At 43.1% G+C, this 13938-nt stretch overlaps 1 long non-coding RNA gene across 1 annotated transcript; it reads right to left on the bottom strand.

Annotated features, from left to right (window-relative positions):
• Positions 1-6199: 6199 nt before the first annotated feature.
• Gm40043 lies at positions 6200-11187 on the bottom strand. The gene is made up of 3 exons (XR_003954472.1): positions 11084-11187; positions 7565-7652; positions 6200-6643 (listed from the first exon to the last, which is right to left on the bottom strand). It is a non-coding gene; the product is annotated as a predicted gene, 40043 (long non-coding RNA).
• Positions 11188-13938: the final 2751 nt, after the last annotated feature.

Genomic DNA, 13938 nt, shown 5'->3' on the forward strand with positions numbered 1-13938 from the left:
GCTTGTTTCTTCAGACCATTTGCTTGGAAAATTGTTTTCCAGCCTTTCACTCTGAGGTAGTGTCTGTCTTTTTCCCTGAGATGGGTTTCCTGTAAGCAGCAGAATGTTGGGTCCTGTTTGTGTAGCCAGTCTGTTAGTCTATGTCTTTTTATTGGGGAATTGAGTCCATTAATATTAAGAGATATTAAGGAAAAGTTATTGTTGCTTCCTTTTATTTTTGTTGTTAGAGTTGGCATTCTGTTCTTGTGGCTGTCTTCTTTTTGGTTTGTTGAGGGATTACTTTCTTGTTTGTTCTAGGGCGTGATTTCCGTCCTTGTATTGCTTCTTTTCTGTTATTATCCTTTGAAGGGCTGGATTCGTGGAAAGATATTGTGTGAATTTGGTTTTGTCGTGGAATACTTTGGTTTCTCCATCTATGGTAATTGAGAGTTTGGCCGGGTATAGTAGCCTGGGCTGGCATTTGTGTTCTCTTAGTGTCTGTATAACATCTGTCCAGGCTCTTCTGGCTTTCATAGTCTCTGGTGAAAAGTCTGGTGTAATTCTGATAGGCCTTCCTTTATATGTTACTTGACCTTTCTCCCTTACTGCTTTTAATATTCTATCTTTATTTAGTGCATTTGTTGTTCTGATTATTTTGTGTCGGGAGGAATTTCTTTTCTGGTCCAGTCTATTTGGAGTTCTGTAGGCTTCTTGTATGATCATGGGCATCTCTTTCTTTATGTTTGGGAAGTTTTCTTCAATTATTTTGTTGAAGATATTAGCTGGCCCTTTAAGTTGAAAATCTTCATTCTCATCAATTCCTATTATCCGTAGGTTTGGTCTTCTCATTGTGTCCTGGATTTCCTGGATGTTTTGAGTTAGGATCCTTTTGCATTTTGTATTTTCTTTGACTGTTGTGTCGATGTTCTCTATGGAATCTTCTGCACCTGAGATTCTCTCTTCCATTTCTTGTATTCTGTTGCTGATGCTCGCATCTATGGTTCCAGATCTCTTTCCTAGGGTTTCTATCTCCAGCATTGCCTCGCTTTGGGTTTTCTTTACTGTGTCTACTTCCCTTTTTAGTTCTAGTATGGTTTTGTTCATTTCCATTACCTGTTTGGATGTGTTTTCCTGTTTTTCTTTAAGGACTTCTACCTGTTTGGCTGTGTTTTCCTGCTTTTCTTTAAGGGCCTGTAACTCTTTAGCAGTGCTCTCCTGTAATTCTTTAAGTGACTTATGAAAGTCCTTCTTGATGTCCTCTATCATCATCATGAAAAATGTTTTTAAATCTGGGTCTAGATTTTCCGTTGTGTTGGGGTGCCCAGGACTAGGTGGGGTGGGAGTGCTGCGTTCTGACGATGGTGAGTGGTCTTGATTTCTGTTAGTAGGATTCTTACGTTTGCCTTTCGCCATCTGGTAATCTCTGAAGCTAGCTGTTATAGTTGTCTCTGTTAAGAGCTTGTACTTCAGGTGACTCTGTTAGCCTCTATAAGCAGACCTGGGAGGGTAGCACTCTCCTTGGTTTCAGTGGGTAGAGTATTCTCTGCAGGAAAGCTCTCTTCTTGCAGGGAAGGTACCCAGATATCTGGTGTTCGAACCGGACTCCTGGCAGAAGTTGTGTTCCACTCACCAGAGGTCTTAGGATCCCGTGGGGAATCCTGTGTGGGCCCTTGCGGGTGTCAGGCAACTCCGCTGGCCAGGAAGCCCTGGGCTCGAGTGGAGCGGAAGGGGCTTTTGTCCCGGGTCAGGCCCGGGCAGTCTGCTTCCCTATGTACCGCAGTCTCAGGTTCCGCGCGATTGGATTGGGGCCGGCGCTGTGTTCCACTCACCAGAGGTCTTAGGATCCCGTGGGGAATCCCGTGTGGGCCCTTGCAGGTGTCAGGCAACTCCACTGGCCAGGAAGCCCTGGGCTCGAGAAACAATTCTTAAAAGAAATACGTAAGTAAACGTATTTATGAAACTATATCCAGTGTCTACAAATGACCAAGGTTAGATCCTCACTTTTCACACCAGCTACATAAGGAGCGTGTGAGAACTGGTGTGAGTCGTGGCCATTTCCACGGTATCAGACACATGGATGCTTCCTGACTCGTGAAAAGGGGCTTTTATTTTTATCATTCTAGGTCCATTCACAGAACGCATCTGCATTAGTTACGTTTGAATCATTGAGACAAAATACTTGCCTGAAACAGCTTAAGGGAGAAGGCTGTATTTTAGTTCACAGTTTCAGGGGATTTACCTCCACTGTGACAAGGGAAGTGGCATGTGTGTGGTAGAAGTGTTATGGGGGTGTTTTTCACATCACAGAACACCAATTAACAGAGAGCAAGGCCTGGCTCTTCCTTTCAAAGACCAGCTCCTAATAATATATTTCTGCCAGCGAGCCCCCACCTGCATGAAATTCCACAGCTTTCCAAAATAGAGCCACTGTACTACCTAAGAAACAGCCTCCTGAACATGAGCCTGAAGCCTTGACATTTTAATTGTCATCATGCCAGTTTCAAACTAAGATGTTATTTGAACCGTTAATAGAGGTTTTCTGCCAGGCAGTGATGGCTCGCGCCTTTAATCCCAGCACTTGGGAAGCAGAGGCAGGCAGATTTTGGAGTTCGGGGCCAGCCTGGTCTACAGAGTGAGTTCCAGGACAGCCAGGGCTACACTGAGAAACCCTGTCTCGAAAAACCAAAAAACAAAACAAAACAAATAGAGGTTTTATATTTTGGTAGATTAAGGTATTTTTAATCTTCATTATCTCGTTAAGTACCCTCAGGTTTCAGTCTTCAAATGAGTTTTTTGTAAATAAAGAAATAAAATGCAATTCAACAATCAACTAATTGAAAGACAACTTTTCAAAAGACAATACTGCTTAAAACAAATTGTCACCTTTATGCACATCCACTGGGGCAACAAGTGACTCTCTTGTCACATGACAAAGCAGAAGGGTAAGTTTAATAATGAAAAACAATTACTGGATGGGGGTTTTATTTAAGCAAATCTTTATAGCAATATGCATCCTGGGCTGCCATACTGGACTCTATAGCCTTCTGTTGGAAGGGACTAATTCTGCTCTCTCTAGTAGGCGGGGGTCTGAGCTTCTGAGAGAAGTCCATTAGAACCACTGTCAATACCTACCACAGATACTTTTACTCAAAGGTAAGAGTGATAAGACATATCCATTAGACAGAGCCAAATGATGGGAAAATTGAACAGAGGCGATTGGGTCTATTATTTTCACTTCCATGGCCATGATTGATCCAGGAAAATAATGTGGATAAATACCAAGAAACTGAAGTAGGCTGCATACTTCAGAGATGGTTCACAGAAGCCACTCTGCCACAGTTAACCATGGTGCTTGTCTGAGTTAGAGTTCCTATTGCTGTGAAGAGCCACTATGACCATAGCAACTCATTAAAAAGACAGCATTTATTTAAGGGTGGTCTACAGTTCAGACGTTCAATGCATTATCATCATGATGGGAAACATGGTGGCATGTAGGAAAACATGGTGTTGGAGAGAGAACTGAGAGTTATCCATCAGGATCAGCAGGCAGCAGGAGTAGACTGTGACTCTCTAGGCCTGGATTGAGCTTCTGAAGCCTCAAATCCCACCCTCTGGTGATCCACTTCCTCTAGTCCACACATATTCCTACAAGGCTACATCTCCTAGTAGTGCTGCTCCCTGTGAACATACGGGGGCCATTTTTATTCAAACCATCCAGTGACCTTCCACCCTCTCTTTGTATTTGTGAAGTTCACTTTCCTTACCTCTGAAACAATACAGGATGGAAGCATGAGCTAGATGCACGAAATAAAACTTATGCAAAGAAAATGCTCTTCAGAAGAGGCATACCATATGAGTTACTGAAGCTACTGAATAAACAAGCTAGTGCTATTCCTCGCAAGTGACAAAACTTCATATCCTGGTGAAAGTAAAATTAATCTAGCCCTCTATGTATCTCTTGCCTACCAGGGAGCATAAGCGAGAATAATGTGAACATTAAAATTTATGAACAAATTACTCTAAAACATACCAAAGTGGGCATTATCTGTAAATATAAGAATTTAAGATATCTTACAAGACACAGAATTTAATTTTTGATAAATTGACTTCTGGCTTCATTTTTCATGCTTTTGGTTTGGTTTTGAAAGCATATTAATTTCTCATTATTTTGTGTATTTCCGTAATCAAATTTATTTCAGTAGAGATACTGGCTATGAATCTATGATTTTGTATATTCATATTATTTGACCAGCCATTGGTTCACAGTTTAAAGTATTTGAAGTATAAATATGCCATCCACAAAGCAATACCTTGTTTTCTTAAGCCCTTATTTCTTTCTCAGTGTTGCCTTCCATAGGTGATGTCACCTTCCTGGCTCTCATAGGCTTCTCTATGAGACTCTGTCTGTCTTAGTTGGCTCAGGAGTCCAAAATGCAGCAATCAGCCTTGTATTTCATGTATGTCACCATCTATCAACACCATAAATAATGTGTAAGGATCAATAATAATTTCATATCTGTTACTAGCTTGGTGCCATGCTACAGGAATGAATTGTTTTATGTGGATCCTAATTCTCTTCTATTTTCTCCTGAGAAAATTAGCCAGTAATTTTTACAGTCTTCTGACCTTAGACAGATCAAATTTCATTCCGGGTTCTTAAAGGATAGATAGGATTGAGGAAATCAAAACACATTTTACTCCAGTCTGGTTCAATACCATCAAACTTGACTTCGGACAATTCATTTGTTAAGGATCTCATGTTTAACTTTCAAAAAATACAACTGATATTTTAATGAGTAGCATCTTTATTAATTACCAATGTTAGAATAGGACAGTTAGTTACTGGGTGACACCTATATTTTCTAATGTAACCAGTATCAGAGGAAAGCTGGGTGTGACTGTGTATACTTGCAATGCAATGGCTGAGGAGGAAGAGACGGACCACCCATTCTACCCTATTTGGTGAGTTCTAGAGTAGTGAGAAACAATGTTTTAAAAACCAAAACAAGGTACAATAGGATCAAAAGAATGTAATCTGTGGTTGTCTTCTACATGTGTGCACACACGTGCACTCACATCCATACACACACACACACACACACACACAAAACATTCAGAAGGTTCATGTCTACCGGGTGAACTATATAATCACCATCTCCAGACTATGAGGCGTGGCTTTCATAGAGTCTCTGAGTCAGCACTGTGTAAAGCCATCAGAGCTTGTGTAGGGGCAAGTTATACTGCAGAACCAAGCAGTTCTCCAGATCTCAGTGGCTTGCAAACACAAGATTTGCATCTGCATTTGCCATCACAAACCTGCCCATAGCTCCATATGTATTCATGTTTAAAATAGTCAATACATAAGGGAAACAAGAGCTAATAAATCAAATATTCAAGGTACCTCCAAAAAGCCAGACCCTTAATTGCCCCTGTCTCCCCCCGAATGTTTCACTAAGCAAGACAAGCCACATGGTATTTTCCAGGTTACTGTGCAAAGGAAAGTACCATCTCTGCATGCGTTGAGGATCAGAGAAGAGACTTACTGGCAAGGCCCCAACTCACCCAGCCACTAAGAAGTGAAATAAGAAGACAGAGGTTTTAACAGCTGTCCCAACAAACACTCACATTCCTTTCAAAGCAATCTATTCTATTCTTTTGTATCTCAGAGGGTCTGTCATCAGCAAGGGGACAAAGTCACAGCCCCACACTGCCACCCTCAACTTTGTGGGATTCCTTTAGTCATTTAGGGATCTTGACGGAGACAAACTGAGATCCGTGGCTTCAGTTCAGAAAAGAATTTCAGGACTAATCAGTATGAAGCCAAGCTGGGATTTTATTAGAAAACAGGTAGGAAAATGCTTACAAAAGGAGTAAATACAGTAAAGGCATGGGCTTTTGAGGAGAGGAGCCAGTGTAGTACTGGACACTGCTGATGAAGATCTTTAAAGCACAGGGTCTAAGAGAAAAGGAAAGAGGAAAATATACCCAAGGTCTGGGCTTCTGAAGGGAGAAAAGCAATTCAGTATCCTGGCATCAACCAAGTGCACCATTTGGGTGTCTTAAGTTACAGAGTTGCTTTCCTTTTTAATTAACTGCCATATTTATTTACTTTACATCTCCATTGCAGATTTCTCTCCCTCCTCTCCTCCAAGTCCCTCCCTCTCCCCTCCCCTCCCTACCTGCCACCTCTCCTCCTCTACTCTGAAAAGGAGGACTCCCATAGATACCAACAGCTCTGGCATATCAAGTTGCAGTAAGGCGAGACTCATCTCCTATTGAGGATAAACAAGGCAGCCTGGTTAAGGGAAAGGGACCCAAATGTAGGCAACACAGTCAGAGACAGCCCCTGCTCCCACTTTAGGAGTCTTACATGAAAACCAAGCTGCAAGACGGTTACATATGTGTGGAGGGCCTAGGTCCATCCCATGCATGCTCTCTGGTTGCCAGTTCAGTCTCTCTGAACTCCTTTGTGCCCAGGTTAGTTGATTCTGTAGGTTTTCTGATGATGTCCTTGGCCCTTCTGGCTCCTTCAGTCCTTCTTCCCTTCTTCCACAGGATTCCCCAAGCTCCACTTAATGTTTGGCTGTGAGTCTCTGCTTCTGTTTCCATCAGTCATCAGTTGCGAGGTGAAACCTCTATGATGACAGTTATTCTTGGCTCCTGTCTGCATGTAGAGCAGGATATCATTAATGGTGTCAGGGGTGTGTTCCCTCTCATGGTATGGGTCTTAGGCTGGTCCAGTCATTAGTTGGTCATTACCTTAATTTCTGCTCCACCTTTTATCCCAGCACATTTTGTAGGCAGGACAAATTGTGCATTTAAGATTTTGTGGCTGGGTTAGTGTCCCTGTCCCTCTGCTGGAAATCTTGCCTGGTTACAGGAGATGGACAGTTCAAGCTCCATGTCCCCCACTGCTAGGGTCTAGGGTCATAGGGTAACTATAAGGGTAAATAGGGTCACCCTCATAGGTCCCTGGGAGTTTCCATTGTCCTAGGTGTCTAACTCATCCCAGAGAAAAAACTAGAAAATTCTAGTTTTCATTCCTAGTATTCTTTCCCTCCATCCTCTCCCCACATGATCCCTCCTGTTCCCACCCCAGCCTCCTCCCCCATCTAGTCCCCTCCATCCAGCTACCACTGATGTCTAATCTAGTTCCCTTATCAGTGAGATTCCAGTGTCCCTCCTTGGGCTCTCCTTGTTACTTTTTTGGATCTGTAGAATATAGGATGCTTATTCTGTGCTTTGTGACTGATATTTACTTATAAGTGAGTACATACTTTGTTTGCCTTTCTGAGTCTGGGTTACCCCACTCAGGGAAATGCAAATCAAAGTGACTCTGAGATTCCATCTTACACCAACTACTTAAGGACTTTCTCTCTTCTCAGCTAAAGACCTCCAATTAGGACTTTCCCCAAGAATGTGAACCACAGCAGAAGACATGTACTAAATCCCCGTTGTATCCAGTGTGGACAGCCCATCCTTCCTCTAGCATTTTCACTTGACTAATCGCAGCATTTACCAGTAAAATTAAGATCTTAGTTTGGACTTGCGAGCACTAGTCTAGAACACAGTCCCTCCCATTTACCTGTGCTCTGGCTGGATGCTGACTCTTCGTGATTCTTAGCTACAGATGCTCATTCTGTAGGGAACGTCACATAATCTCCATAAGGACTCTGAAGCATGAATGGATGGGGAAGAGGAAGAAGAGTAAAAAACTGATTGGTGAACAAAGATGGAGTCAAACTCAGGTATGGGCTACAAAGCCTTCCTCCCAAGGTGCATACCACAGTGAACAACACTGAAAAAGATCTTACCATGCAATGCCATTTGAACTTGTGCATGATTCTGAGTACCAGTTCGCAGCTGTGATCACAGCAGATAAGTTCTAAGCGGTGTCTTAACACATTCTTCCATTTAAAAGACAAAAAGTGTCTTTTAGCTCTGTCAGATTCATATCACAAACAAATAGTAGGATATATAAAGAATGTTTCAGGGCCTACTTTACATGGCTCTAGACTAATTAGAGAATTAAAACTCTTAGCACAAATGAATAAGACTGAAAGATTTTTGAGTCCTATACTGGGACTATTAACAGTACTAGTGGCTGCCATACTTCATAATTTTTGGAGTGACATTCATGAAGGTCATGTAAATGCCACCCCCTGGAGCTGTATAGGTCACAATATGTGTGACCATATGCTGGGGCCCTGAATTTCTTATGGGCAGTCTGCCTTCTCCTGCATTCCTATCTGACACACTTTATCTTGACAGGCTCCTGTTTTGGTTTTCATTCTCCAAATATCCTTCAAATAACACCTTAAGTTCATCTTTCGCTGTTAGTGGGGGACTATGGTCGTACAGGCATGCTAAGAATAGTGGAAGTTAATCTTAAAGGAGGGTGCTCCATATCCCTCTGTCTACACAGAGTCAGTACCTGCATCTATATATGCAAACATATTAACTGAATAGGGGACCTGAAAAACATTTCAGCTAATAGAGTACAAAACAATGACTGATTGATATAACTACTTAAAACCTTCTTAGCAATATAATTTGCTACATCTCGTAGCTTTGGATTTACATGTTTACTGACATCTCTGAGGAACCCCTTGACTCTTTTCAAAAATGAAAAGAAAAAGAGAGAGAGAAAGAGAAGGGAGGGAGGGAGGAGGGAGAGGAGGAGGGAGGGGAGGAGAGAGGGAGGAAAGAAGGAAGGAAGGAAGGAAGGAAGGAAGGAAGGAAGGAAGGAGGGAGGGAGGGAGGGAGGGAGGGAGGGAGGGAGGGAGGGAGGGAGGGAGGAAGGAAGGAAGGAAGGAAGGAAGGAAGGAAGGAAGGAAGGAAGGAAGGAAGGAAGGAAGTAGAAAGACCCCTGCAAGTGAGCAGCTGCAAGGCTTCCTTGCTCCATCCCCAGAAAACTGCTGAGTCGTTCCTCCCCTCCCACAGGGCCCGAAGGGATCTCACTCCACTACTGCCATTGTCTCCTGGTTTTATTTTAATCATATTTTTCAATCCCCCCAACCGACTCCAATGTCAGCAAAGACTGCTGATCTTGAGAAGTCCTTTGTTGTGAATCCCGCTGAGCCACTTTCCTCAGATAAATGCCCCCTTTGAAGGCCTGCCCTAGCGGTCTGTCTCCGCGTTGGCTGTCTCACTGAAGAAATAAAGCAGCATGCCTTAGGGAAGCCTCCTCAGTGTCCTTCCCATTTGCGCACTCGGTTTGTGCACTGTTACTCATCGTAGCTCTTCTGCGGACCTAGGAGGTTTGCAGCTTGGCTCAGGCTCTGGTAGACGCTAAGAATCTCCCTAGGTATTTTTTCACTCTTCTGAACCAAGCCCTCAAAAGCAATGACTTGTTGACAAATATTGATCACTTTCCCCCCCAAAGATAAACTAATACATATGAGAGGGCAGCTAAATATGAAGTTGAGAGGTTTACATTGTCAAACAAGGACAGGAGGTAGAGAAGGAAGACCACACTTCCCTACCTCCAGACACGGGGAGGGAACAAGTCAGAAATGCAACACCTCAAGACACTTGCAGTCAGTCTTCCCTATACAAGTGAAGCTGAATAAACCGGGTAATTCAGGACTGTTCTTTCTTGCTGCACAAAGGGCACCATTTGCTATTGTAAGGTGTCTACCATTGATGGGAGCTTTGGGAGGGGGTCCTTATATTTTTAATTGAAATAATAAGTGTATTGTATATTTGAGGGACATAATCAATGTTTTCATAGGGAAAAAATACCATGCACATTATGCAATGGTCAAATCGGGGTAATGATTATCTGTCACTTCAAATGTTTCTCATCTTTGTGATAAGAACATTTTAAATACTATCCGTTAGACCAGTAAAGTATACGATGTATTGTACATGTCCAGATTCATCACTGGGGACCTTATTACAATGAAACTGACTCCTTGGGTGAAGTAATGCATTTTTCTCCATTGGAAAAGAATAGGGGGTAGCTATATTATGTTTTTTTGTTCATCTTGAGGTAGGCCCTAATTGCAAGAGCCCAGACTAGGTAGAATTTTCACTTCTTTTCCTGGATGTCCTGCAGGAGGGGATGACAGGCATGAATCCCCCAGGCCCGCTTGAATCCAAGCCAGGACACTTGAATCTCACTTAGAAGAAGGAGGCTTAAAATAGTCACAAGAGGCAGAAGATGGGAGGGAACTGAGGGGGGGGGTAGTGAGAGGAATGGAAGATTCGGGATCAGGTATGTGGAAGGACAGAGGAGATGTTTAGACAGCCATGAAAATAAATGGAAATCTGCAATAGATGGGGCTGAGGAGGTTGGAGCCATCTCCAGGATATGACAGAGACCTGGGATAAGGGAGGTGCCTAAGAATCAATGGGGGTGACCTTAGGTGTGACTCACTACATTGGGGATATGGAACCTGAAGAGGCCACCTCCTGTAGCCAGACAAGAACCCCAGTGAATTCTGCATATCATAAAAGCTTACAGTCTCATGCTGTTCTCTGTGCAAGCTAGAGACCACTCATCAAGGAACACAATGAAGGACACTTGCTACTTGTGACAACTTCAAACAGCAAATGGCTGCATGCTCTGCAACCAATGTCTTCTCTGAATTGTCTGTCTCTGAAAGTTAGGAAGGGTCAGGGAGTCCACTCCCATCCCCTACCCCCAACCCCCCAATGGTTTCCACCCCCAGGAGGCAGGCACTGGATAGCAGTGTGATACAGGCTGGGCTGTCTCAGTGCTGGGTGTTTCAGGTTCTTGGTTTGGTTTTTGCATTACCAGCTTCAGTGAGGTGGAACAGAGGATTACAAAGGGATAAGCTAAATGGCAATTGCTAGTGTATTGTTGTGATCACCAGCACCTTTTCCAATAGCATTTTTCATTTCTTCAAAGCTCTATGGGGCAGCTAATCTATTTAAGTGCTTTTGTAAGAAAAAAATAGACAATGCCCAAGTGGTGAGTGCCGTGCAAGTTAAGAATAATATTTCTTTTATCCCCAAAACTCCAGAATGTTTACAGATCTTACTATTATTATAAATACAAACGACAAAAAGAATTTAGTCCAGTGAGAAATCACCCTGCTATTAGCCATAAAGAGCAACTTAAAGTACAACACACTACCTTTGAGCCTTTCGCCCCTCTCCAGTCTTTGGGGACTGAGATAAAAGTCCAATATAAAACTGGGTGTTGATCCATGATTAGAAGAACTGCTTATTTTAACAGTGATCGTGACCAAAGACCTAGGAAAAAGAGAAACTCTAGTCTGGAGACTGAAACAGTAGATTTATGCTTTGGAGAATACTCCATTATTTTACAGAAATTTGTCTAGGTGAGCTCCCTGGCCTGCCAAGAGTAGTTGCCATCAGAAAACATGAAAGAATGAAGCAAAGAAAGAGAGAGTGGGGAGGTGAGGGAGAGGAGGAGGCAGGGGGAGGAGAGAAGGAAGGAGGGGGAGGAAGTAAATGCAGAGGTGCCCTATTGAGAGGGTGAGCTCCCCTTTTTCCCCCCCGCATCTGAAGTGTGTCCTTTGCTAAAGCAGCTGATGGAGCTGTTTTTGCCCATTTTGGTATGCAAACCTTACAGAGTGTATGTCAAACTGACCTTTGCTTAACTCCTTCTGTTCTTCTTCCTGCTACATACTGAAATGTTCTGAGGAGGAGGAGGAGGAGGAATAGGAGGAGGAGGAAGAGGAGGAGGAATAGGAGGAGGAGGAGGAGAAGGAGGAGGAGGAGGAGGAGGAGGAAAAGAAGAAGAAGAAGAAGAAGAAGAAGAAGAAGAAGAAGAAGAAGAAGAAGAAGAAGAAGAAGAAGAAGAAGAAGAAGAAGAAGAAGAAGAAGAAGAAGAAGAAGAGAAGGAGGAGGAGAAGGAGGAGAAAAAGGAGAAGGGGTAAAAGAAGGAGGAGGAAGAGGAGGAGGAGAGGTAAGAGGAGGAGGAAGAAGAGGAAGAGGAAAACAGGCTAAAGACTGAAATCACCCAGCCCTTATAAAGTAAAAGGAAAAATAAAACTCATTTTTTTCTTTAAGTAACTAACTGAAATCTGTCCGGGGTTGATCTTGTGCACTATATATTCTGGTGCTGATTTCTATGCCCAGACGTGCAGTTTAGGCAGTGGCATGGTCAAGCATGTCCAGTCTCAATGTTATATGTAAAAAAAGAGTCTCATCTCTGATTGGCCAATAAAGAGCTGATTCAGCCTATGACTGAGCAAGGGAAAAAGGAAGGCTGGACTTTTGATCCTAATCAGGTAGAGAGAAGCTAGAGAGAGAAGAAAGCAGGTGTCCATGAGGCAGAGACTAGGTGAAGAGACCAGAGGATTTGCTATGAGGTCAAGATGAGAGAGCAGGCATGAAGACACACATGGACCACAAGCAAGTAGCAGGGCATTAGTCTAGTACTAACAGCCTCAGAGGCTTACGGCTTGCTAATAAACATAATAGGTCTCTGTATCAGTTATTTGGGAGGTAGAATTGGATCAGATAAGGCTTTTAGGCATAAATTATAGACTGTAGCAACTGCCTTAAGATCCCAGACTCATACTTTCACATATTCGTGTCCTATGCATTAGTGTCTAGGCACAGAGGACCAAAGACAAGCAAGATAAAGTCTCCAGCTTTGTGGAAGTTACTCTGTAAAGGAATAAGACAATAATAAAACCAAAGCAGGCATGAACTTTATATGCTAATAAGTGTTATGAGGAATAATGAGCCTGGACAAGGGGATTGAGGGAAAAGTCAAGAGCATAGCAGGAATAGGTCTGACTGACAGGAGGCTCACTGAACAAAGGCCCAGAGGAGAGAGGACTGTGAGCCTTACACAAATGAGGAAGCAGGGATAGGAAAGATCAGAAGCAGTGATGGGCTGGAAGTCTGAGGGAAGCCTCAAACTAGCCTCGTAATGATAATCATGCTGAGGTTAACTGATTCTGCTCATGTCTGTGGACTGGAAATGATGAGGGTCTGACGTATTAGCAGGAAGTTTAGGAGCTGCAGAGGCCCCCGTGACTTCGAGCTTTTGCCGTGAGTCTCTATGTGAATGGTGGTGTTGTTTGCTGGAATGGTAGGAAGAGATGCCTAGTACGGGCAACCCAAGAAATCTGTTTTCCTGTGCCAAATTAAAAACCCCATAGCATGCTAATGGGGTTCAACATGTATGTCTGGAGCTGATGAAAGGGAAGGTCTAGAATTGTCTAGAACTACCTAGAAACACAAGAGAGGTAAATCCAGGGAACCTAACAAAATCACCCGTGTGAAGAGAGTAAACAAAAGTGAGACAATAACCATGAGGCTATACCCTACAGGACCCCCCGTCGAAAATCCCTAAGTCATAACTAAGAATGCATACCAGAGAAGAATGGGGAATCTAACACTATCTGGAAGGAAAAGAAGCATGGCGTACATACATGAGTTACAGATGCCAAGTGAAAAATGAGCATTTAGGAGGTGGGAAGGAGTGGCCAGTTTCTCACTCCTAGCATATCCTGTAAGATCAATACTAATATCTGCTGGATTTGGCAAGATGCCAGCCACTAGATAGCTTAACAAGGGTTTCTGCAGCAGAGAGACTTAAGCGCAGACTTAAGACCAGGAATGCAAATGATATAGCCCTCTTTCAAAAGGAACAGAAGCTAAGCAAAAGCAGGAAGTACGTTGTTTCGTGGGAGCCTTTAACATACCTCTGCATCCTAACAGCAATAATTCCACAGAGGCAAATGTGAAACCTCAGAAAGGCCTCCTAACTGCAGGGGTAAAGCCACTGAAGAGGCACAAAGTGACCAGTAATCCTGTCTATCACAAGAGAGTGGAGCTGAGTTGCTAAAGAAACAGTGTTCTCCATCCATGGAAACAAAGACAAGACAATACATGTAGCTGGATTGGCCACAAACTGTTCTTTTCAATTTGACTTCATTCTTTAGTAAAATTTGAGACAAGGCCATCTGCATGGGCAGAAATGCTTTTAGATGCCAGAGGGAAGTGTAG

Source organism: Mus musculus, chromosome 3 (genome assembly GCF_000001635.26).
Source record: "Mus musculus strain C57BL/6J chromosome 3, GRCm38.p6 C57BL/6J".
Taxonomy (NCBI): Eukaryota; Metazoa; Chordata; class Mammalia; order Rodentia; family Muridae; genus Mus; species Mus musculus.